General features: G+C 45.8%; 1 long non-coding RNA gene across 1 annotated transcript in view; it reads right to left on the minus strand.

Moving 5' to 3' along the window:
• The window catches only part of LOC307203549, a 309,517-nt gene extending 298,409 nt beyond the window's left edge, over positions 1-11,108 (minus strand). The window contains exon 1 of the long non-coding RNA XR_013833281.1: positions 10,867-11,108. This is a non-coding gene — a long non-coding RNA (uncharacterized lncRNA). The remainder of the gene's footprint in view (positions 1-10,866) is intronic.
• Positions 11,109-24,123: the final 13,015 nt, after the last annotated feature.

Raw genomic sequence — 24,123 nt, forward strand, 5'->3', positions numbered from 1 at the left:
TCTGCTTGATTCTTATTCTTCCGGTCAGTTTCTGCATATTGCATTGATTTTAACTGCCAATCTTCCTTAGTCAGAAGTGTTTCTTCCTTCCACCAGTGAGATTCTTTCAACGGCAGCGTAACGTGATGGCGATCATCTGCTTCAGGGAGCAGGCAGGCCACTGCATTTTGCACCAGCTGCAGCTTAAGGGCCAAGCTCAAGGACAGTCTCAACTCATTTCCTGAGTTGGAAATCAGGAAATCCTAGGTGGCCTTTGGCAAACTGCTCCCTATCACTGTTCAGGCAACACATTTGAGTGTAGGCACGCTCTTTATGTGCTTTTTGCAGAGTTACTATTCACACAACCAGCAACAGCTGGTCTGTTAACTGCAGGATGATACTGTCCATCACCAGAGTTGACATTAGATTGAACTGCCTGTCCAGTCAGCTTATGTCCACAGAATGAGGACACCATCCTTTGGCAAATTGTTGTGGTCCAACTATGACCAGCACCTACACATGTCCCGTTTGTGCTCAGAAGTTGTGATGAACATGCGCCGATGAGCAAGCACTGGGTCTCAGCACCCAAAAGCACTGTGTGTGTTTAATCAATACAAAATGGTGTCTGAACTCTTAAGCTTATCTCTCTCACTCACTCGCTCCTCCATCTGCATTAAAAGATAATAATACTGATGTATCTCTAATGTGTTGCAGAACTTTCAGACATCATTACTAATAGCATAAGAACAACCTGGCTGCTTATTCAGATCAGAGACCCATCTAGTTCGGCTTCCTGTTCTCACAGTGAGCAACCAGATACCAAAATGGGCAACTCACAAGCAGAACCTGAGTTCAACAACTCTACTCTTCCCACTTGAGATTCCCAGCAACTGGCATTCCGAAGCACACTGCCTCTGACAGCGAAAGCTTTCTGGATTACAGTCTGGGCTTTTGGACAATGTCATGAAATCTTCTTTCTGGTCCTCAGGTATAAAGGTGATAGACTTGGACAATAGACTAGGAGGACAATGGCTGGCTACGCAGATGCATCTCAGACATCCAGTCCCTTGTTTGCAGCTTGTATATATTAAGTGGCATGAACCTCAAAGCCAGAAGCTTCATGTTCTGCCAGAGGAACAATACAAGATGATGCCCATGCAGAACTAGACTGGTTACCTAAGAAGGTCTCCAAGCAACTTACATTTAAAAATGCCTGTGGTGGAACCTGCTGGGCAAAGGGTGAGAAACAGTGCTGAGAGGAGTGTGTGGCAGCGAAAGCAAAGCATAGCCACTTGTGGCTGGCAGCCATTGGTAGGCTTATCCTTGATGCACTCATCCAAACTTCTTTGAAAGCCATCCAAGCTGGTGGCCATCGCTGCCTCCTTTGGGAGTGCATTCCGGAGTTTAACTATGCACTGTGTGAATTATTGCTGGGGGGGTTTCCTCTCTCTTTTGTCTATTGACACTCATTTTAAGGCATACCCTAGAAAGGGAGGGTGGAAGATCGCATACAAATGGAAATACTGTGTCTGTTCCCCTCCAGCCCCACCAAACATTGCCTATCTTTTGTTTCAGACCAGTGGCTGAGAAGGTGGGGGCAGCCCTTAGCCGGAAGGGGAGCCTGGAAGAAATGGAAACCAATCTCCTTTTGACAAGCTTGTCTTGTGGGGCCTTTTCTTCTTTCCAAGCACATTTGTCTTTGAACCCTGGCTGTAAAAAGGCTGTGAGAAAGCAGCTGATCCCACGGACATCAGCTCACAGAGCTGTTCAGTCTACCAGCCCGTTCTGCCAACTCACCTAGATGGTCCAGCCCGGAATTAGTGCAAAGAGACAGGGGTCATTAAAGAATAGCCTCTTCTACACGGCGTCCAGTTTCTTATGGGTAGATCCCAAGGGTTTTCAGTACTCTCTGCTCAAGAGTTTGGGACGAGAATAATGATGCATCTCTGGGAAAAGCAAACACCACATCAGAGGGGAAAGGAATCTAGAGGCCACAGCGATCTGAATACTGCCGCATGGCAACCAAGACTATTCCTTCGATTTTCTACAGTGTATCTGTGTGTTTCATCTGTACTTGAGCTTATGAAGCCCAACATATTGTGGAGGCTTAAAGAATGTAACATCATTAAAATGCAACATAATGTTTTAGCCTGTGTCTGCCTTGCTATTCAAAGCCTTTCTGTTCATTTCAGCACAGCTTGGCCACTAACAATGAATGGCGACGGTGGCTGTGTACACACCATAGATTTAAAGCACATTTGAAGCATAGCTCTCCCCCCCAAAAAAAGAAAGAATCATGGGAAGTGTAGTTTACCCCTCACAATTCCCAGCACCCTTAACAAACTACAGTTCCATGGATGCTTGGGAGGGGTGCTTTAAATGTATGTGATCTATGCAGTTTAAACTGTTGTCTCTTTGGTACAGGGATATCTCTGTATTCCCGATATAAAACACAATGCACATTTATGATACAATAGAAAAGAACAAATAATAAAACTAACAGATGGGTTATCAGGGCAAGTGATTGCATTTTGGATGGGATCTGTGCTCACACCCAGTTGCACCTGAAACTCTTTCACAAGCCTCGGCGCCAAATGGGAGAACTGCCAATGTGCTCTAGGTGGAGATCCTTTTTGGAGAGCATTTGGAACTGTGGCTTTTTTTTTACTAATATGCCATCATGTCAACCTATATTGCTACTCCCTAAGCCTTCCTGCACATGTGTGCTTCTGTTCCACCATGATTCACCCATGAAAATGGCAGGAAATAATTACCGTATATGCTGGTATTGAACCCCAAATTTCAACACTTTACAGCTTCCATTATTTTCTGGGTTAAGGTACCTGCAAATGGTCGCATGCCCCCCCCAAAAAAAAACCAATTAACACAGAAATGGATGCTGAATTTCCACTAGCTTCTACTGGATTTCGTGAACAGACTTTTGCATTGTGTGAAAGCACAAGTGTAATGTGGAAATTAATAGTTAGGGAAACATCAGGGAAGCACAATAAACTGCCACGTGAATGCAGCTAAAGATAAGCAGAGGGTAGGAATAAATTAGGGGTGGCTAACATTCAGCCCACCAGATGTTGGATACTGTGATATAGGTCTGGAATTCTGCTGGGCTAATGCATAGATTTAATTCTTACAAAGTGTGTGTATGCATGCTTTCAGATATGTTCCATATCTGTATTCAGAGCATAAAAGCTGTTTTAAGCTGAGTGTAGATCCAGCTTTACAAAAGCTGACCCCCCCCCCACTTTCTATAGATACACCTTGTGCTGTGAGAGACCAACAACCTTCCTCCCCTAACATCACTTGTGAAATGCCTGGAGGGGACCTGTGGAATGTCACAGTTGAAATCCTTATTTCCCACACCAGTGCAACATTTCCCCATGCTCAGTGGAAATAAGCTGCACCAGGGTGAAACATTTCACAAGAAAAACACATATACCCCCCCCCAAGCAAACATTTACCATTTCAGAAAGCTCTGGTGAGGGAGGGGATTATTTAGGGAGCTCAGGCATCCAGGTTGGGTGGGTGGGGAGAGAGAAACCAGGAATGAAAAAGTCAAGGCATGGCTCCCCTCCTTGAGTAGCACACCTGCAGAAAGCAAGATGGCAGCTAGACAGCGGCCAAAGCAAGAAGCCAATTCCAGTGTCATCAGAAGGCCATAAAACAGTTAACAAAGATGCAAAATAGGATGATCAAATTGAGCAACCTGGTCACTCAAACTTTGGACATCAACTAATAATGATAGTAGTGGTGATAGCAATAATATATCCAATGATAGCAATAATCAAAGTAGACTCTGGCCACATTCACACCATACATTTAAAGAATTGTGATGCCATTTTAAGAGTCGCGCAAGGAATTCTTGGAGCTTCCACATGTAAAGATTGCTGAGAGTTGTTAGGAGACCCTTAATCCTCACATGTAGCTACAATTACCAGATTTCTCTGTGAAGGGGAACTGATTGTTAAAGCACTCTGTCAATTCTGGCTGTGGTTAAACCACAGAGCCTAGGACTTGCTGATCAGAAGGTCGGCTGTTCAAATCCCCGCGATGGGGTGAGTTCCCGTTGCTCAGTCCCTGCTCCTGCCCACCTAGCAGTTCAAAAGCACGTCAAAGTGCAAGTAGATAAATAGGTACCGCTCCGGCGGGAAGGTAAACGGTGTTTCCGTGTGCTGCTCTGGTTCGCCAGAAGCGGCTTAGTCATGCTGGCCACATGACCCGGAAGCTGTACGCCGGCTCCGTCGGCCAGTAAAGCGAGATAAACGCTGCAACCCCAGAGTCGGCCACGACTGGACCTAATGGTCAGGGGTCCCTTTACCTTTAACTACTCTCAGCACCCTTAACAAACTGCAGACCCATAATCGTTTGGGGGAAGCCATGACTGTAAAACATGTCATGTCAAGTGGTATCATAGTGCTTTAAATGGATGGGGTGAATGTGGCCTGGTTGATGGACTTGGCCTGGAAGAAGAAGAAGAAGAAGAAGAAGAAGAAGAAGAAGAAGAAGAAGAAGAAGAAGAAGGGCCTCTTGGTCCTGAATTTACAGCCAAAGCCAAGTTTTTATTCACATCTTGATCATTTTTGTTGGGGGGGTAGGAAGGCTGACCTCTGCTGCTTCTTTATCCTGATCCCCTCTTTAGGACACTGTGCACAAGGCAAGTTCCCCAGGAACAGAGGAATTTCCCATTCTATAAACTACACAGCCCAAAGTGGATCAGTAGTCTTTTTGTGCGCAACATGCCTCAAAGGAGAAGCCCAACAACAAACACAGCCCTGTGCGTACCAACATTTCATCTGGTGGGAAAAGAGCAGAGTCTCCTTCAAGCTGCAGCTCAAGCCCATCATTCACAATGCCAAGGTGAAAAGAATCTGGCTCCTTATTGCTTGGGCTGAGAAACACACCAAAGGGAGGAAGAGGCCTCTATTTATTCCTTTGGGTTAGAAGGGCATTCCGTTCCCACCAGGGAGCTGCTCTTTCAGCTATAGACAACTGCTGCATCTGACATTTCAATGGGAAGGGAGAAGGGAAGGCAGAGTGGGAGGATGGGCGGGCGGGGAGAGCCGCACAAAGAGCCCGGAGTGAGAAAAAGTGGAACAGCGCACACAGACACACAAAAGTCCCCATCACTCGCATTCTTCGGCATTTCCCTCCCAACGCGACACCCAGGCGAGGAAGGGCACAATTGGAACATTCATTGAAGATGAATTGGGTTTGGGGGAGTCCCAAAGCAGAACCGGACAGGCCTATTTGTTGGCACTCAAGAGATGGGCTGTCTTGAAAGAGAAGGACGGTCGCTTTTGATGTGAGGGGGGGAAATGGTGAGCGCATGGATATGGAGGCAATGTTCAAAGCAGTGTGGAGAGCATAACCCTCACAGAAGATGTTGCCTCTCTAAAAGGAGGGTGTCTTGTCTTGTTCCAGCTTCCTGCTCGGAAGCTGAAGATGATCTGTCCAACATCTGCTTCCATGTGGTCATAACAGCTTCAGTCAAGGCATCCCTGGATGTTAATTCCTCCATCTGCCAAGATATGAACATAAGAATAAATGCCTACTGGATCAATGTCCCATCTGGTCCAGCATCCGGTTCTTATTGTGGTCACCCTGATACCTGTGGGAAACCCTCTAGAAGGACCTGAACATAAGTTCTTCCTCCCCTCCTGTGGTTTCCAGCAACGGATGATTTTCTTGATCTTCCAGAAAATCAGACTTCCTAGTCTGAAAATGTAGGCCTCTTAAGTGCTTTGCAGAGAAAAGGTAGATTTAGCTCAGGTAAGCACTTTACCAATGTGCAATTTTAATGTGAGGAAAGCATTGGAAAAGCTAGACAAAGTAATGGTATCCATGTCCTGTTCTGCAAACAAATCTTGGAACCGCACTTTAATATTGCATCGGCTAAACTAGATTTGGGGATTTTTTATTAGATAGGCACTTTCACAATGCAGTGATGAGATAATGCTGATTATATGACAACAGAGAAGCATATTTCGTTGCAGGGGAAACTGCTGGACTTTTTTTTTTTTCTTCAGCACAGCACTACAAATAACCCCATAAGGTCTCTTCCCACAGAGAAATGGCGGCTTCTCTGAAGGGTCCATCATCTGCCCAGGACAAACTGGAAGTGAAAAAGTATCAAGTAAACATGGCAAAGTGTGAGTTTTCTAGGGGTTCATAACAACTGAGCCCAATGCTCAAAGTGCTGTCCTTGATCATAGCCTCCTTATTTGTTCAGTGGATTAAGGCAGTTGCTGCAGCATTCAGCACACAATCCAAAAGTCTCTCGAGCTGTTTGCCTGGCGTGATGGAATCACAGGCGAATCAACAGAGGAGCAAGTGGGAAGGAGGCAGTTCACAAAGAGCAGAATGGTGCTTAACATAGAGAGCAGGATTAAGGGAGGGAGATTAAGGTGGCCTCAGGAAGCCACAAATATTTGCATTTTGCTTGCTCCAAAAGTATGGGCTTTTTTGTTGTTGTTGTTAAAAAAGAGAAGAAAAGAAAGCAGACAAATCACCTGCGTACAATATGTGTACCTGTAAACACAGTAGCTGAGCTGTGTATTCAGAGGGTTATTGACAGGTAACGTTCCTTGAGTGTGCAGTCTGTTTCCGTACATACACAATAGTTTGCTTGTTTATTATTTGTTTGTTGCATTTGCATCCCACTTCTTTCGTTCAATGGACGCGGGTAGCGTTGTGGGTTAAACCACAGAGCCTAGGACTTGCCGATCAGAAGGTCAGTGGTTCGAATCCCCACGACGGGGGTGAGCTCCCGTTGCTTGGTCCCTGCTCCTGCCAACCTAGCAGTTTGAAAGCACGTCAAAGTGGAAGTAGATAAATAGGTACCATTCCGGCGGGAAGATAAATGGCGTTTCCGTGCACTGGTCTGGTTTGCCAGAAGCGGCTTAGTCATGCTGGCCACATGACTGGGAAGCTGTACACTGGCTCCCTCGGCCAATAAAGCGAGATGAGCGCCACAACCCCAGAGTCGGTCACAACCGGACCTAATGGTCAGGGGTCCCTTTACCTCTTTCATTCAAGGAGCTCAAGGTGCTGTACATGATTCTTCCCCCTCCTCGATAGGCACAACAGCCCTATGAGGTAGGATAGGCTGAGAGGCAGTGACTGGCCTGGGGTCACCCTCTGAGCTTTATGTCTAAGTGGAGATTTGAATCCTGCTGTGCTCACACACACAAACCGTTGAACATGTGTATAGACAGCTTGCATACCTGTGTTCAGCCTAATAAGGGGGAAAGCCTTATGGATATACAGATTGTGCAGTTGTTGAATGGAATGTGTGAACAGCCCTATTGCCTAGAACAGGCATCCCCAACTTTGGCCCTCCTGATGTTTTGGGACTACAGTTCCCATCATCCCTGACCACTGATCCTGTTAGCTAGGGATGATGGGAATTGTAGTTCCAAAACATCTGGAGGGCTGAGTTTGGGGGTGACAGGGCTAGAATGATGCTTCTCAAGCAGGCATTGGAGAGATTGCCACCCCCCAAAAGCTGAAGCATTTCACCTTTTCCCTCATTGAAAGTACTTTATGACTAAAGCTTTGGCACCTGTCATGCAAACTGAAAAAGTTGTCTTGGGAGAATATTCTCTTTCTCCTTTCCTTCCACCCTCTCGTTACCCCTAGGCGAGGTGACTAATTCAATGTCAACAGAGCCAAATGTTAGAGATTCTTCCAACCATGGTGACAACAGGTTATCCGACATGTTGTTGGCCCATTCACGGCACGTTGAGCTGGAACAATTCTGCCCCACCCACAGTGTTTGTGTTGGCTTTGCCCTGTGGTAAGAACCCCCCATGACCTCTGCTGAAACAGGGAGGTTTCGGTGGAAGGAACTTAGGAGGAGAATGAGAAGGGGGAAACCCACACACGCTACAGGAAGGGAACATGGACGTTCTTTGTTGCCAACTTCACACTCCACCCAAGGAACCCTACAAGACAAGTTCTGCTGCTTCTGCCTGCAGCAAAAGGTGTGGGCTAACACACCTGTGTTTGCTCAGCTGGCTGTGATAGCGCTGATTCTCCTTCACTACCACACTGTACAAGGCAGCTTGAGGAGCCTTTGGTAGATCTATGCATGAAGCACTGGCTGTTTTAACTACCCAGCAACTTCTCCAGACAAAGGGGGGCATGGTTCAGTGTTTGACCAGAAGAAGGCCTAAAAGTCAGGTCTTTGGGCTTTGCAGTCAAAGGCAGGTTTCCCCAACCTGCTGCCTTTCAGATGTTTGGACTACATCAGCTGCAGTCCCAAAAACATTTTTATTGCACCAAGTTGGGGGACGCTGATCTAAGGTCAAAGAGAAGTTGTTGCGGAGACCCCCTATTCCCCTCACAGAGCTATATTTCCCACAGTTCCCTGGGGTGAGGGATTGACAGCAAAACCACTCTGAGTAACTCTGTGAGGGGAATAGCGTCTCCACAGCATCCTTAACAAGCTACACTTCCCAGGATTCTTTGCGGGGAGGTCAAAACTGTTTGAAATTGTACTGCTTTAAATGTATAGTACAGGCAGCTACATAAAGATGAAGAACAAGTTGTTGTTGTTATTATTTAGTCATTTAGTCATGTCCGACTCTTCGTGACCCCATGGACCAGAGCACGCCAGGCATGCCTGTCTTCCACTGCCTCCCGCAGTTTGGTCAAACTCATGCTGGTAGCTTCGAGAACACTGTCCAACCATCTCGTCCTCTGTCGTCCCCTTCTCCTTCTGCCCTCCATCTTTCCCAACATCAGGGTCTTTTCCAGGGAGTCCTCTTCTCATGAGGTGGCCAAAGTATTGCAGCTTCAGCTTCAGTGTCCTTCCAGTGAGCACTCAGGGCTGATTTCTTTCAGAATGGAGAGGTTTGATCTTCTTGCAGTCCACGGGACTCTCAAGAGTCTCCTCCAGCACCATAATTCAAAAGCACCAATTCTTCGGCGATCAGCCTTCTTTATGGTCCAGCTCTCACTTCCATACATCACTACTAGAAAAACCATAGCTTTAACTTATGGAAGAACCATAAGAAGCAAGAACAGGGAGTGCCTTGAGGCTACTTGTCAACCCCTGGACAGCCAACTGCACCAGACACCTGAGCAGTCTTCCCCATCATAATGGGAGCTGTCTTGGATTTCTAAGTTAGATTACTTCTAAAGCTGGAAGTTGGGCACGGTTAAGAAAAGAGTGACCAAAACGATCAAGAGGATGGAGCAACCCCACCTCACCTCCTACCCCATAAAGAAAGGTTGCAGCATTTGGGACTTCTCAGTTGATAGGAAAGGTGAGGAAGAGGCAACATTATAGAAGTTAATAAAATCATGCATAGCTTGGAGAAGCTGAAGGTTTTCTCCCTCTCTCATATCTCTCTAACTTGTGGACATCCAACAAAGCTGAACATTGGAGGAATAAGATAAAGTACTTCTTCACAAAATGCATAATCACGAAACAATGGAACTCGCTTCTACAGGAGGTGGTGATGACTATCACCTTGGATGGGTTTAAAAGAAGATCAGACAAATTAATGGAGGGAAGACTACAGACGGCTACTATCCATAATGGCTCTGCTCTGCCTGCATGGTCGAAGGCAGTAATGCTTCTGAATACCAGTTGCTGGGAGCCCCAGGAGGAGAGAGGGCTCTTGTGCTCAGGTCCTGCCTGCAGGTTTCCCACAAGTCATTGTGGGAACTGTTAAAATTCCTCCTCCATGATTGCAGTCATGGGATTTTTGTTTATCACATGACGGTATATGTTTTGACTCCACAGAGTGGGAAGTGACGGCGGCAGGATGTTTGTGTTACTGTGTTCCATGAAGTGGGACTATTGTCCTTTGTTCTTTTTTCTCTTTGCTGTCTGATGCTAGAGAGAGGGGGAGCCATGTTGCAGTGCTCCGTGTGTTTATATGTAAATAAAGTAGATTAGCCAAAATGCTGAGTTGCTGAGGTCTGTCACGCAAGTTGCGCAAACTCTGCGGATCCCTAAGTGTGCCGGTGTGGTTGGCATCGGCCGCTGTGATGTTCAGGCTGAAGAAAGCTTATGAAGCTCCCGAACGATCGACCAGGAGGGAGGGAACATGCCAGTCGGGCATGTGTCTCTGCCAGAGTCCTACTTGAGTGTAGGCTGAACTCCTGATGAATGCTGGACTAGATGGGCCACTGGCCTGATCCAGCAGGCTCCTCTTATTTTCCTATCCATATATAGAATGTAGCATATGCAAATCGGTGTCCTTTTTCAATTCTTTTTTGGTGATGAGTTTCCTCCTTTGTGGAGCTGCAGAACTGGCCTTCCCATCGTGTGTGTGTGTGTGTGTGTGTGTGTGTGTGTGTGTGTTTAGAGACCACCTACTGCTTAATCTACATGGATTACAGAGGTCATGAATGCCACTGCAAACTGAGGGAGGCGGAACCCCAGGTCCTTCCCTCCTGTCAACGGCTTTGCCAAATGTAATTGCCCGTCGAGAGAATGACAACACTCCAATTGCTAATCTCCCCGAGTTTGCAGCTATAAATTTTCCCCGAGCCTATTAATAAACTATAATAGCAATATTCTGAGAATAATAGCCCATTATCTAAAGTCTTAGAATGGCAGAGCAATCAAAAGGAGGGTGAATTATGGCCCAAGGGCGCAGGGAAGCAGCAAGCAACATGACAGCAATCTAACGCTGAGAGGCTTTGCTACGACTTCGGGAGCAGAACACGCCATCAGCAGCCCAGCCATGCCAAGGATTTATTTTTTTTTTGAAATGACAAGTCTGAAAATGGTTTAAGTCAACAGGTCATGAGACTCTGGAGATCCTGGTCTAACTGAATGGAGGGAATGGCATTAGTGATAGAGGTGCAAATATTTACACATGAGCCACATTTGCATTTCAAGCACTATGAGACCACTTTAAACCCTCATGTTGTTGTTGTTGTTTAGTCATTTAGTCGTGTCCAACTCTTCGTGACCCCATAGACCAGAGCACACCAGGCACTCCTGTCTTCCACTGCCTCCTGCAGTTTGGTCAAACTCATGCTGGTAGCTTCAAGAACACTATCCAACCATCTCATCCTCTGTCGTCCCCTTCTCCTTGTGTCCTCCATCTTTCCCAACATCAGGGTCTTTTCCAGGGAGTCTTCTCTTCTCATGAGATGGCCAAAGTATTGGAGCCTCAGCTTCACAACCTGTCCTTCCAGTGAGCACTCAGGGCTGATTTCCTTAAGAATGGTTAGGTTTGATCTTCTTCTCAAGAGTCTCCTCCAGCACCATAATTCAAAAGCATCAATTCTTCGGCGATCAGCCTTCTTTATGGTCCAGCTTTCACTTCCATACATCACTACTGGGAAAACCATAGCTTTAACTTAATGGACCTTTGTTGGGAAGGTGATGTCTCTGCTTTTTAAGATGCTGCCTAGGTTTGTCATTGCTTTTCTCCCAAGAAGCAGGCGTATTTTAATTTCTTGAGTGCTGTCACCATCTGCAGTGATCATGGAGCCCAAGAAAGTAAAATCTCTCACGGCCTCCATTTCTTCCCCTTCTATTTGCCAGGAGGTGATGGGCCCAGTGGCCATGATCTTCGGGGGTTTTTTGATGTTGAGCTTCAGACCATATTTTGCGCTCTCCTCTTTCACCCTCATTAAAAGGTTCTTTAATTCCTCCTCACTTTCTACCATCAAGGTTGTGTCATCTGCATATCTGAGGTTGTTGATATTTCTTCCGGCAATCTTAATTCCGGCTAGGGATTCATCCAGCCCAGCCTTTCGCATGATGAATTCTGCATATAAGTTGAATAAGCAGGGAGACAATATACAGCCTTGTCGTACTCCATTCCCAATTTTGAACCAATCAGTTGTTCCATATCCAGTTCTAACTGTAGCTTCTTGTCCCACATAGAGATTTCTCAGGAGACAGATGAGGTGATCAGGCACTCTCATGGCTTCCCCCAAAGCAACTCAGGAGGGGTAGTTTGTTAAGGATGCTGAGAGTGGTTAGGAGATCCCGCATCCTCTCATAGAGCTGCAATTCTCAGAGTAATTTAGCGACTTGAATTAAATATTTGGGGGGTAGGTAAGCCTCACCCTGCATAATCGATCACATGATGCACTGCATGGACACCATTTGAGTGGCAATGCCCATCAACTTTGGGGGTGCCAGCCCCTTCAAATATTTTACGTGGGGAGGGTCAAAGACCCCTCAGCCCCGAGGAGTTGGCTCCTGCGATCAGCACTGATTTCCTGCAATATTTTGCAAGAGCTTACCCAAATCTCACAATAGCTTGCTGAAATCTCACGAGAGCTTGCCAAAGTCTTGCGAGATCTCACCAGAAATCGACCCTTATACCAGCTCCACTTCTCCTCTACTGGCCTTGAACCCCCCCCTCCCCCGTCCCACAAAAAAATATCAGTGGGAAAAGGCACCTACCTCAGCCACTGCAATGCTTGCTCTTTGCACCTCCCCCCTGTTCAGAATGCAAAGGAGAGGGGGACCCAATCCTTGCATCCAAGTGGCACGTTCAGTGTGGAAGAGGCTGGGTTAGTACAAAGAGGAGCTGAGCAGGAAGAGCAAATCTGTGTCTTGTTACATTATGGACTTTTGAGGGGATCTTTATTGAGACCTTTTGCAGTTGGCAAAAGAGGCACTGGTGGGCACCAGGTTGGCAGCCAATGAACTCTAAAATGCAGAAAGAACAATGCTTGCATAATGTTACGAGCCTCAACATACTCATTGGTATACCCACAGTACTACCAAAAGGTGACAGGTCATCAGCAGCAAAGGAGCTTATTGCCACTTACCACAAAACAGACAAATCACAGCAACCGTGAGCCTTCCTGCCAGCCCATAATTTATTCCACACCCCAGTGCAATTTCATTTAATCAAGAGTTATTGTGTCTGCCCTTTCGGCTGACAGTAATTTTTACAGCGGAAGTTTTAATGAGATTTTTTTTAAGCCCATGAGTCACTCTAATGGAGAATTCCTGGGGATCTTCCACATTTAATTCTGATACACAACTTATTTTGGGGTTGATTGGATGGGTTCGTTTTTATTTCTCAAATATTATGATTGCAATGGCTTTGGAGAAGGCTTTTTCTGCCTGTTTTCTAAAACATTGCAGAAAATGCATCTGGGACTAACATTTCACCCCTTTGCTTATACCATGTGTTTGCTGCTCAAGTAATAATTCAGGATGCCCATACAGGATGCAAGAAGAACTATAAGGAAGTAAGAAGATTCTGTTGGATCAGACCAAAGGCCCATTTGGTCCAGCATCCTGTTCTCAACCCAATGCCCATGGGAAGCCAGGAAGCAGGACCTGAGGGTAACAGCAATTCTCCACACTTGTGATTCTCCACAGCTGGGATTCAGAGGGCTTTTGCCTTCAACAGTGAAGGGAGAGCATAACCATCATGGCTAGTAGTCATTGGTAACATCATCCTCCATGACTTTGTCTAGTGCTCTTTTAAACCCATCCAAGTTGATGGGCATCTCTGCCTCCTGTGGGGAGTGAATGAACGAATGAATCGATTCTGGTCACAGACCAGAAATACGGACATATACAGCGATAGAGAACATGTAAATATACAAAGGTTAGAATTAAACGCTATAAGTTAGAGCATGGTAAATAATATACCGATAAATTTAAAACAATTAAAATATGTAGGTTAAGACCTTAATCGCTAATTTAAAATATGCATGTTAAGACAACGGCAATTAGATTCATTCAGAGCTTGTCTCCTTAGTTTTATAGCAGCGGCACAAAATTTGGCTACTTTAAAAGTAATCTCAGTTTCCTTGTCCTCAATTAGATATTTTAAGTAGTGGTCATCAGATCTGTTTGGGGTTCATTGCATGATTGGAGTGATAAATCTTTCTTCTTCTTCTTCTTCTTCTTCTTCTTCTTCTTCTTCTTCTTCTTCTTCTTCTACTACTACTACTACTATCACTCGTAGCTGAGTAAGATTGTCTTCCATGAACAAAGCCCTAACGGTGTGAACATATAGTATAGTAATGACAATTTAATAGGACATGTGTAACAGTTTCAACTTCCTTCAAACCGCATGGGCATATTTACTCTGAATATGGTTTACCTTCAGTTCTGCCCTGCAGTAATGCAGATGGTAGGACATTCAATCAACCAATCAAATCTGGCAAGGGTAACAGATCTTCTAAATTTGGGTATTTCTAGCTTAGATAAATAGGGACGCGGGTGGCACTGTGGGTTAAACCACAGAGCCTAGGGCTTGCCAATCAGAAGGTCGGCGGTTCGAATCCCTATGATGGGGTGAGCTCCCGTTGCTCGGTCCCTGCTCCTGCCAACCTAGCAGTTTGAAAGCACGTCAAGTGCAAGTAGATAAATAGGTACTACTCTGGCGGCAAGGTAAACAGCGTTTCCGTGCACTGCTCTGGTTCGCCAGAAGCGGCTTAGTCATGCTGGCCACATGACCCAGACGCTGTACGCCGGCTCCCTTGGCCAATGAAGCGAGATGAGTGCTGCAACCCCAGAGTCGTCCGCCACTGGACCTAATGGTCAGGGGTCCCTTTACACTTTACCTTTACCTAGCTTAGATAAATACCTTGCTGAAGTAAACCCCCTCCCATTATCTTTGATTTCTGGCCACCTGGTCATTTCACTCACATGGCATTGCAATTCAGCATCCCAAATACGTTGCTTAATTGTGGATTTGGCTTTCTCATGTTTGCTGTGAGAGTGCGTTTCACAGTCTAACTATGTGCTGCATAAAGAAGTACTTCCATTTATTCTAAATCTCCCACCGTTCAGCTTCATTGGATGACCCTGGGTTCTAGACTCATCAAAATTATATCATTCATACAATGCATAAACCTAGACACCTCTATCATGATACTCCTTACTTTTTTCTTAAACCACCCCACCCACCCCTCCAATGTTGTCATCTTTCCTTGAGTTGCTCCAACCCCTCGATCATTTCAGTTGCCCTTTCCTGAATGTTTTTCGGCTCTACAATATCGTTTCCGAGGTGAGGCAACCAGAACTGTACACAATACTGCAAATGCTGTTGCAACATAGATTTGTATAACGGGATTGTGATCACAGCAGTTTAATTTGCAAGTCCTCTCCTAATGATCCCCAGCATTAGAGTTGCCTTTTTCACTGCAGCTGCACACGAATTTCACATCTTCAGCGAGCTACCTGCTACAATCCCGTATCTTCCAGCATTTCTCTGATGAAAATAGGGACATCCTATTCAATAACAACAACAATAATAATTGCTTTATTTATACCCTGCCCATCTGACTGGGTTGCCCCAGCCACTCTGGGCGGCTTCTAAGATATATAAAAACATAATAAAACATTAATCACTTAAAAAAAAACTTCCTTATACAGGGTTACCTTCAGATGTCTTCTAAAGATGGTATAGTTACTTATCTCCTTGGCTCGGGGGTTTCATAACTCCATACCCTCCAACATCTCTCCAGTGAAAATAGGAACATCCTAAGGAAAAGCAGGACACTGCAACGATGGTAAATTCAGGGTGGTCCCTGGAAAATAGCAACACCTGGAGGGTCTGCAACCCCAAGGTCCCACTCCTGGTCAGTCACCACCATTAGTCTATAAGTGAAATTAGAAATATATTGTACACCTATCGCTGCTGGATCAGACCACAGATCGGTCTCATCCAGGCACAACTGGTGAACATTAGAGCTTCATTTAGCCCTCTAATATATTTTGAAGCCATTGTCTGTCCTTAGATCTTACATCTTAAGCCAATAGTGATTTACATATCTTTCCATTGTGAAAAACAGGTATCCAGTGAATCTGGAACTAATTGCAAGATAGAAAACCATGCCATGTCCACATTTCCTAAATAATGCATCTGCTAAGGATGTAGCTCTTAACAGCTGTGATTTGGGAGGTTGAGTGAACACAAAAAACACTTAACACAGCAAGTTAATCTGAAAAAGTTATTTTATTGTATTCATTGAATATATTAAAGTGTAGGTCTTTGAAACCACTTTAGACCAGGGATGGGGAAACCTGTGACCTTCAATACATTGTGGGACTGCAACTCCCATCATCCCTGACCGTTGGCCATGCTGACTAGGAATAGTGAGAGTTGAAGTCCAACAACATCCAGAGAGCTACAGGTTCTCCATCCCTGATCTGCACACACACAGAGAGAGAGAGAGAGAGAGAGAGAGAGAGAGAGAGAGAAATCTGACAGGGTATGTATTGACATGAAACATTGTTCTGTTCAGTAGTATCTTTGAAATCATTCTCCAGCTGGAATTCAGGGAATCATGGGAGGCAATACAAATACTAAGGCCAAAATGTCTGTCCCAGAAAGGAAGTTCAAAAGATTAGGAGAAGTGTCCTATCATATCAGCAAATCTATGGTATTTCCTCCTGAGGTGATTCATCCCAGGAAGATACCGGACTGCTTATTTTACATAACAGATGTTTTCAGAGATAAAGTCTGGTAATCCCTCTTTGTTGTGTAATAATCACACATTGCGTGATGCATTCTATCCCGTGTGATGCTGTCTGCTCATTTTCAGTCCTCAGGTTGTATGTCTGCATCCACAATAGCGCAGTTTTCAGGATGCTCAGAATTGAACACACTCGCAATCCCCAAGCCTCTTTCAACTTGCGACATCAGAGCTCCAAACTCATTCACCTGACAAGGAAGAAGAGAAAGACTGCCGTTCTAGATTACATTTCACTGCCCTCCGAGAAGCAATTAACTGTAATTTTGTTTCATTTGCTTCCGACGAAGCGAGAATGTCTAAGGCATGTGGGTGCCCAAAATAGAAATGGAAATCCATTTGTTTGCAATGCCTTGTGACTCATAGAACTAAAATAAAAATGCTTAAGGCTTGCTTTGAACCGGGCCTGTCAAAATCAAGGTAGCAGAGAACAGAGGGGAAATTGTTCAGGGTGTGTGTGGAAGACTGAAACCCACCAGCCTGGTAGAACAACTCAGAAGGCACAGATGAAGGGAAGGATAAGGCTACCTGTGGCCACAATGGCTATGCTCTGCCTCAACAGTCAGAGACACTAATGCTTCTGAAGACTAGTTTATGGAAGCCACAGCAGGGGAGAGGGCTCTTGCATGGTCCTTCATGACAGGCAGGGGTGTAGGAAGGGGAGCGCAAGGGGTGCGGTCCACCCCAGGTGTCATCCCTGAGGGGTGACAAAATGGCGCACCACGGGGAACGGCACTTACCACGGGGCCTGGCCTGCAGCACACCCAAGCCATGCGTCTCTCCTGGGACTGATGCGGTGGCTCGGGGCCCCGGGCTGCCTGAAACAGCAGTGCGGGGCTTATGTCTGCCAGGCGGACACCATGGGCAGCTCGCCCCCTGGGTAGATCGCAATGCCACCCCCCTGTGCATATCGCCCCAGCACTCCTGTGCATGGATTGCCCCGCCCCCATACATGGATCACCCCCATGCACAGATCACCACGCTGCGCCTGTACGCGGATCACTACACTGCCCCTGTGGGCGGATTGCCCCAGCCCTATGCGTAGTTTACCATTCTGCCCCATGCGCAGATCGCTGCCCCGCCACTGTGGGCGGCTCGCCCCGCCCCCGCTGTTCTGGGTGCCAAAGCAGCTAGCTACACACCACCTGTGCTGGGCCCAGGGGTTAACCCAAGCAACACGGTCCCGGTCCAGTCCCGAACCCAAGGATTCTACAAGGAGTCAGTCCAACAGGGCCAAGGCAGGAAACCAGGCTAGGTCAGGCATAGGGTAACAGGCAGGTCCCAGCGAGCAGCAATGTTGCTCCCGCAACCTGGGGCAGGGTCCAGCAGCCTTTTATCTCTGACAGGGTAACGGCTGGTCCTGATCCCCCGGTGACTCACCTCCCTGTCTTGCCTGAAGGCGAGCACTCCTCCTGCGAGTACAGTGGTACCTCAGGTTAAGTACTTAATTCGTTCTGGAGGTCCGTACTTAACCTGAAACTGTTCTTAACCTGAAGCACCACTTTAGCTAATGGGGCCTCTCGTTGCCACTGCGCCAACGGAGCATGATTTCTGTTCTCATCCTGAAGCAAAGTTCTTAACCTGAAACACCATTTCTGGGTTAGTGGAGTCTGTAACCTGAAGCATATGTAACCCGAGGTACCACTGTACTCAGGTCTCTCCTTCTCTCAGACCTGAGTCTCTGCAGCTCGGGAGATGTTGGTGTGTTACTAGACCCAGAGGCCGCCTCAGCCTCTCCTGACCCAACTGGTAGAGGAGCAGCTGCCCGTGATTGCCCAGCAGAGGGCAACGAGGTAATCCTCCAGGGCAGAAGAAGAAGAAGAAGAGTTTGGATTTGATATCCCGCCTTTCACTCCCCTTCAGGAGTCTCAAAGCGGCTAACATTCTCCTTTCCCTTCCTCCCCCACAACAAACACTCTGTGAGGTGAGTGGGGCTGAGAGACTTCAAAGAAGTGTGACTGGCCCAAGGTCACCCAGCAGCTGCATGTGGAGGAGCGGAGACGCAAACCCGGTTCCCCAGATTACGAGTCCACCACTCTTAACCACTACACCACACTGGCTCTCTCAGGCCCCTGACTCAGCTCAGCTGGTGCTTGTTGCAGGGGAACCTGTGCAGACTGGGGCTCTTCAGAATCAGGCCCCAGACTCAGTTCAGATGCCGCCTGAGGCAGAGGATCCAGTGCGGACCGAGACTCCTCTGGTTCCGAGCCCGAGCCCGAGTCCCAGGCCATCACACCACCTGATGACAGGCAATTTCCCACAAGCATCTGGCTGGTCACTGTTAAAAATAGTGAAGATTAGTTGAGGAGGGGAGTTGTCACCCACGCTCTGCTCCTCAGATGACTGCTCTGATGACCACAGAATAGGTAATTTGGGTGCTTGGCCTGATGGACAGGCTTAAACATCTCTGCCTTTCCCTGTGCCACATCTACTTTATATGGTTTTTCTCATTCATTTTGCTACGGCTGTCAAAATTGGTGGAGACCTAAACTTAAGCTGACTAGGTCGTATAGCAGCCATAAAGATCTCCATACCCCCCAAAACCCTGTTCTGGTTTCAGACCTTACCTGTACTTATCCCCCCCCCCTTCCCCATTGGCTCACTGGCAATGCCTACTTAATAATTTTATTTCTAGAGGGAGGAGAAGCACAGTGACATGTCAGACTTTATACATCCCAAGACAAGCAGAGGTCTCAGGGCACCATGTCTTAGGCTATACTATGAGACTTTTCAATGAAAGCAAATGGTGCACATTATTAATGGTTCAGCCTCAGTTCCCTGAGTTAGAATTGAACTGGAATCCTCAATTCCTGCTCCCCAGCCTTGTTCAAAGTTAGAAGTTCAAATTAGTTCTAAGTTCTAAGTTCAAAAAAGTTCCAAGTGCAAAGAAGTTCAAAGTTCAAGTTCAAATGCTTAATCCGAGCAGCAGGCTAAACCAGAGTGAAACCATTTCAGCTTAATCCAATGCAGGCCATTTTCCCCATTTTATACCACTGGTGCAAGGGGAGTGAGGAAAACCAGAGTTCCCTGGGAAGAGGAATTGATTGTTAAACTATTATTAGAAATGTAGCTCTGTGAGGAAAATAGGGATCTCCTAGGAGCTCTCAGTGCCCTTAAACTACAATTGCCAGGATGCTTTGATGACTGTTTAAAGTCTCGTGCTGATGTGGCCCTAGTTTGTGAAACATCTTCTGGGCGGGAACAGTATATCAAACAGGGAGAACTTGGAATTTCACCCATAACCATTCTTCACTTTCCTGTGCACCAGTTCCCAGGAAGGGAGGGCTGTAGCATTCTGAGGCTGCCAAACCATTTAAACTGTCTAGTTTCAGTGCTGAGGTTTATCCAAGCATTCTACTTACCCCCAAAACACACACATTTTGGTCATTACTCAAGTTACAAGCCGAATAATTTGCATTAAGCCAGTGTAAGAATTCAAGGAGAGAATTGGGGTTTTTTTTGCAAAAGAGAGGCAATCTGAGGTTTCGCAAGGCAATCTAAAGTAGGAGCATTTTGTTTATGGATGGTTCCTTCTTCCATCCCCACCCACCCCAGGCTGTGGATAAAATCTACTTTGTTTTTGCGCAAATCCACAGGTGCAGGCATGGCCTTCAGCCTATAGCCTCATAGCATGGAAAATCATACACAGATGTTGGCTGTGCTGTCCCACAGAGACCAATTTTACATCAGAGGGGGGGTGATGGTCAGCGTCTTTTTAACAGCACTGGAGTATTCCCCAAGGGTCTGGGGGAAATAATTAACCTTTTGGGCTCCAAATGTTATTCCTGGATGCTGTGAGCCTTGCTTTCTTTCAGCTGTTACAATGGTACACCCACAGTTTAGGCACAGGTGTTCTCAAGCAATTCAAAGTCGTCAAGAATTGTTTTTTTGTTTTGTTTTCTCAAAAGTGGAAATAAATGTACATTTTTATATATATCCAGCAAGATGGAGATCCCTTTAAGGAAGCTGCTTGGATCCAACCAATTAAGAGTTCTTCACTAATTAACCATTGGCCTCTAAATGAATTGATCAGTCAATCAAGTCGTGACATTTAAATAAGGTTGTACCTTACCCAAATCTCAACATCGGAGCTATTCTGAGACTTTGACGAACGTGTCAGAGAATTTAAAAGTGAATATACAAAAGCTGTCATTCACAGTAAAAAGAAGAGATAATATTTGATCACATACCCCTCCCCTCAGTTCATTCCCTGTTACAAAAAAACCACACCTAAAATGTCACTGAAACATTAATAAACATGTCCTTAATTCTCAGCCCCTGTAATTCAAACAGGCCCACATTGATCAAGGAACCCAAAGCACTAGCTAACCACAGTTTCAATAGATATTCATTCATATATATATATATACACACACACACACACACACACACACACACACACACACATACACACATATTTCTGGGCCACTGTTCTGAGAAAGCACCAAAAGCAGATTATGGAAAATTGGGGATGGGGTGTCTAAGGTGCTGCTCTGCCACTAGCCGCATCCTCTAAAAAGAGTCCTTTTGTGAAAATTTTAGGCTTTGTTTTCTTAGAAGAGATTCAAAAGTATTCTCCCTTTCTCTTGACTGACCTGCAACAGGCCTTGTTAAGCCACCGCTTTGGTTTCGGCGAAAAGTTTAGGGGTTGTAAACAGGCACCAGCATTGACTGGGCAACACGAGAGACCCGGTCGCTGCCTTTGCACAATTGCTTGCCCACATTGCATTCCCCTCCCGCCCTGGTCCTTCTCTCCTTTTTTCCTCATTATGAGACTCCCCTCCACCACCACCCCATTCTTTTCACTAAGCCTTGGTCAAGCTGAACCCCTCCTCTCCCTTTCTCTATGCACAGGGCATTTTCAAAGGCTAAAGAGTGCTTCGCTTTGTTCTCCAGCTTTTGGTTTTTTTGTGCTTCCTGGGGGCAGCACAGGTGCAAAGGGATGTTTGCTGCAGTTGTTGTTTCTGAATGCTGGTTGCACGCCCTTTTTAGGCCCCTGAGGAAATGAGTGAGAACAGCCCCCCTCAAAAAAAAAAAAGGTTGTTAGGAGTGTGTGCTTGGGATTCATAGGGATGCAAAAGCGCCCCAAGATTAGCTCAGGAGGTACAAAAAGCTGATTTCCTCACACTATACAACCCCACAGTGGGGAACCTTAGGCCCAGGCCACACCAACACCAGAAGAAGAATGTAAGGTCTCCTGCCGGGTGAGGCCAATGGCCCATCTAGTTCAGCTCCTGTTCTCACAGTGGCCAACAAGATGCTTGTGGCAAGTCCTGAGCACAAGAGCATTGGCATTCAAAAGCACTGCTACCTCCAACCGTGGAGGAAGAACATTCCCCCCCCACACACACACACACATAAATTTTATCGATTTTCATACAATTTAACAAATTCAAGTCCGTTTCCATACACTATCCCCTTAACATTTTGACATCTCATCCTTACGTCCATGAGGTTTCTGTTCAAATCTTTTATCTACTACCTTAAATGTAATACCTTTCTCTATAACATATATCCTGCATTACATTCCTTTATCATTCCCATTCTTTTGCTTATATTCCCAGTCCTGCCTTCAATTTCATTTGGCTATACAGTGGTACCTCGGGTTAAGAACTTAATTCGTTCTGGAGGTCCGTTCTTAACCTGAAACTGTTCTTAACCTGAAGCACCACTTTAGCTAATGGGGCCTCCTGCTGCTGCCTCGCAATTTCTGTTCTCATCCTGAAGCAAAGTTCTTAACCCGAGGTAGTATTTCTGGGTTAGCAAAGTCTGTAACCTGAAGCGTCTGTAACCTGAAGCGTCTGTAACCCGAGGTACCACTGTAGTCTGAAAAGAGCCTCCACTCTTCCACAAACATTTCATGTTTTTGGTCTCTTATTTTTGCTGACAATTTCACCATCTCCATATAGTCCCATAGTTTTAAAGTCCACTCCTCTTTTATTGGAACGTCTTCTTCTTTCTGTTTCTGCGCATACAGAATTCTGGCTGCAATGGTAGCATAAACAATTTAACCAACTTTTGGGGGAACCTCTGTCGCTATTATTACCAAAAGAAATGCTTGAGGCAAAAATCCTGGAGGGGGGAAGCGGCAGAATATTTAAAGCACTCTTATACTCCCTTTTAACAGCCATTGTTCCCCCCCCCAAAAAAAAAAAATCCTGGGAACTGTTGTTTGTTAAGCATGCTGGGAATTGTAGCTCAGCACCCTCAACAAACTACATCTCTCAGGATTCTCCATGGCTGCATGCCTGCCATATTTTTAAAACACTCCCCCAAAGAATCATGGGAACTGTAATATGTTAAGAGTGCTGGGAATTGTAGTTCTTGGGGTAAACTACAGTTCCCAGGATGGAGGGTGCCTTAGACGTATGATATGTACGCAGACAGAATTATTTCACTTGCTGTTTGTCTGTTACAGGAATAAGAGCTTTGATGGAGGAGGGGAGGAAGAGTTAACAGACCTGGGCTAACATATTAAGCTCCTCCCCGGGACTTTCGGGTCAGCCAAACATATTTCAACAGCCTTCCATCTTAATGGAATGGGGATTTAACTTGAACACGTTCCATGAAATCAAAGAGTTCCGCCCCAAAACATTGAGCCCTCCAAAAGGAAATCAGCACTTTCATAGCAGCTGAAACAGTATCGTTCTGAAGCAAACTTCACTACCCAACACCACATCACTGGTCAAACTCCAAGTTAAAGTTTGCCCTGCTTCAATTTCCCAGTGTTACTAGCCCACAAGGAATTCTGTTCACGCTTTGACCTGACAAGGAAGTCCTTTCGCTGCTCCACCCCAGAACCAGATTCCATTACAAAATTTGTAGTACAGATTGAATTCGGAATCCAAGAGATTATTATTTTTTATTATGAATATGTACACGCACATCTTGTTCTGTTACATTATTACTTCCAGGCTGGTGATACATATCCAGGGCTCTCCGTTTTTCTTTTCAATCCAGAGCAAAAAGCCTTGTTTTCCAATTTGATTTCTTCATGACTCTTATGAGGATCAGTTTTCCCTTTCAGCCATAAATACCTTTTCATTTCCTGATTTTTGCTGAGTATGAGTGTGTATTGCCACAGTCCATCCCAAAATATTCTAAACGTTCCAAGTTCAGAGAGCAGAACGAAAGGTCCTCATATTAATACAAAGCCCTGAGCAGCTGGCTATTTGGGCCAGAGATTCAGCAGCCATTATTTCTATATTAACCTTTGAATGTTGGCTGGAGATTTTTCTGTGGCACCATATTTACGCAGACAAATTAATAAAAACATTTTTTGTAATGGTTAGCTGATAATTTTATTATACAGTGGTACCTCTGGATGTGAATGGGATCCGTTCCAGAGCCCCATTCGCATCCTGGGTAGAACATAACACGTGACTGCACGTCTGCATGTGCGTGGGTTGCGTTTCGGCGCTTCCACACATGCGCATGACGTCATTTTGAGCATCTGCGCATGCGTGAGCAGAGCGTAACCTGAAAATGCTCAACCTGAAGCATATTTAACCCAAGGTATGACTGTATGTTATTTATACCAAACCTCTTCTCCAAGGCAGCATCCATTGTTCTTCCCCTTGTCATTTAACAACAACCCTGTGAGGTAGGCTTGACTGAGAGGCAGTGACTGGCTCAAGGTCACATCCAGGGAGCTTCATGGCCAAATGAAGACTCGAATCCTGGTCTCCCAACTCCTATTTG

The sequence above is a fragment of the Podarcis cretensis genome (genome assembly GCF_951804945.1).
Source record: "Podarcis cretensis genome assembly, chromosome: 14".
NCBI classification, from domain to species: Eukaryota; Metazoa; Chordata; class Lepidosauria; order Squamata; family Lacertidae; genus Podarcis; species Podarcis cretensis.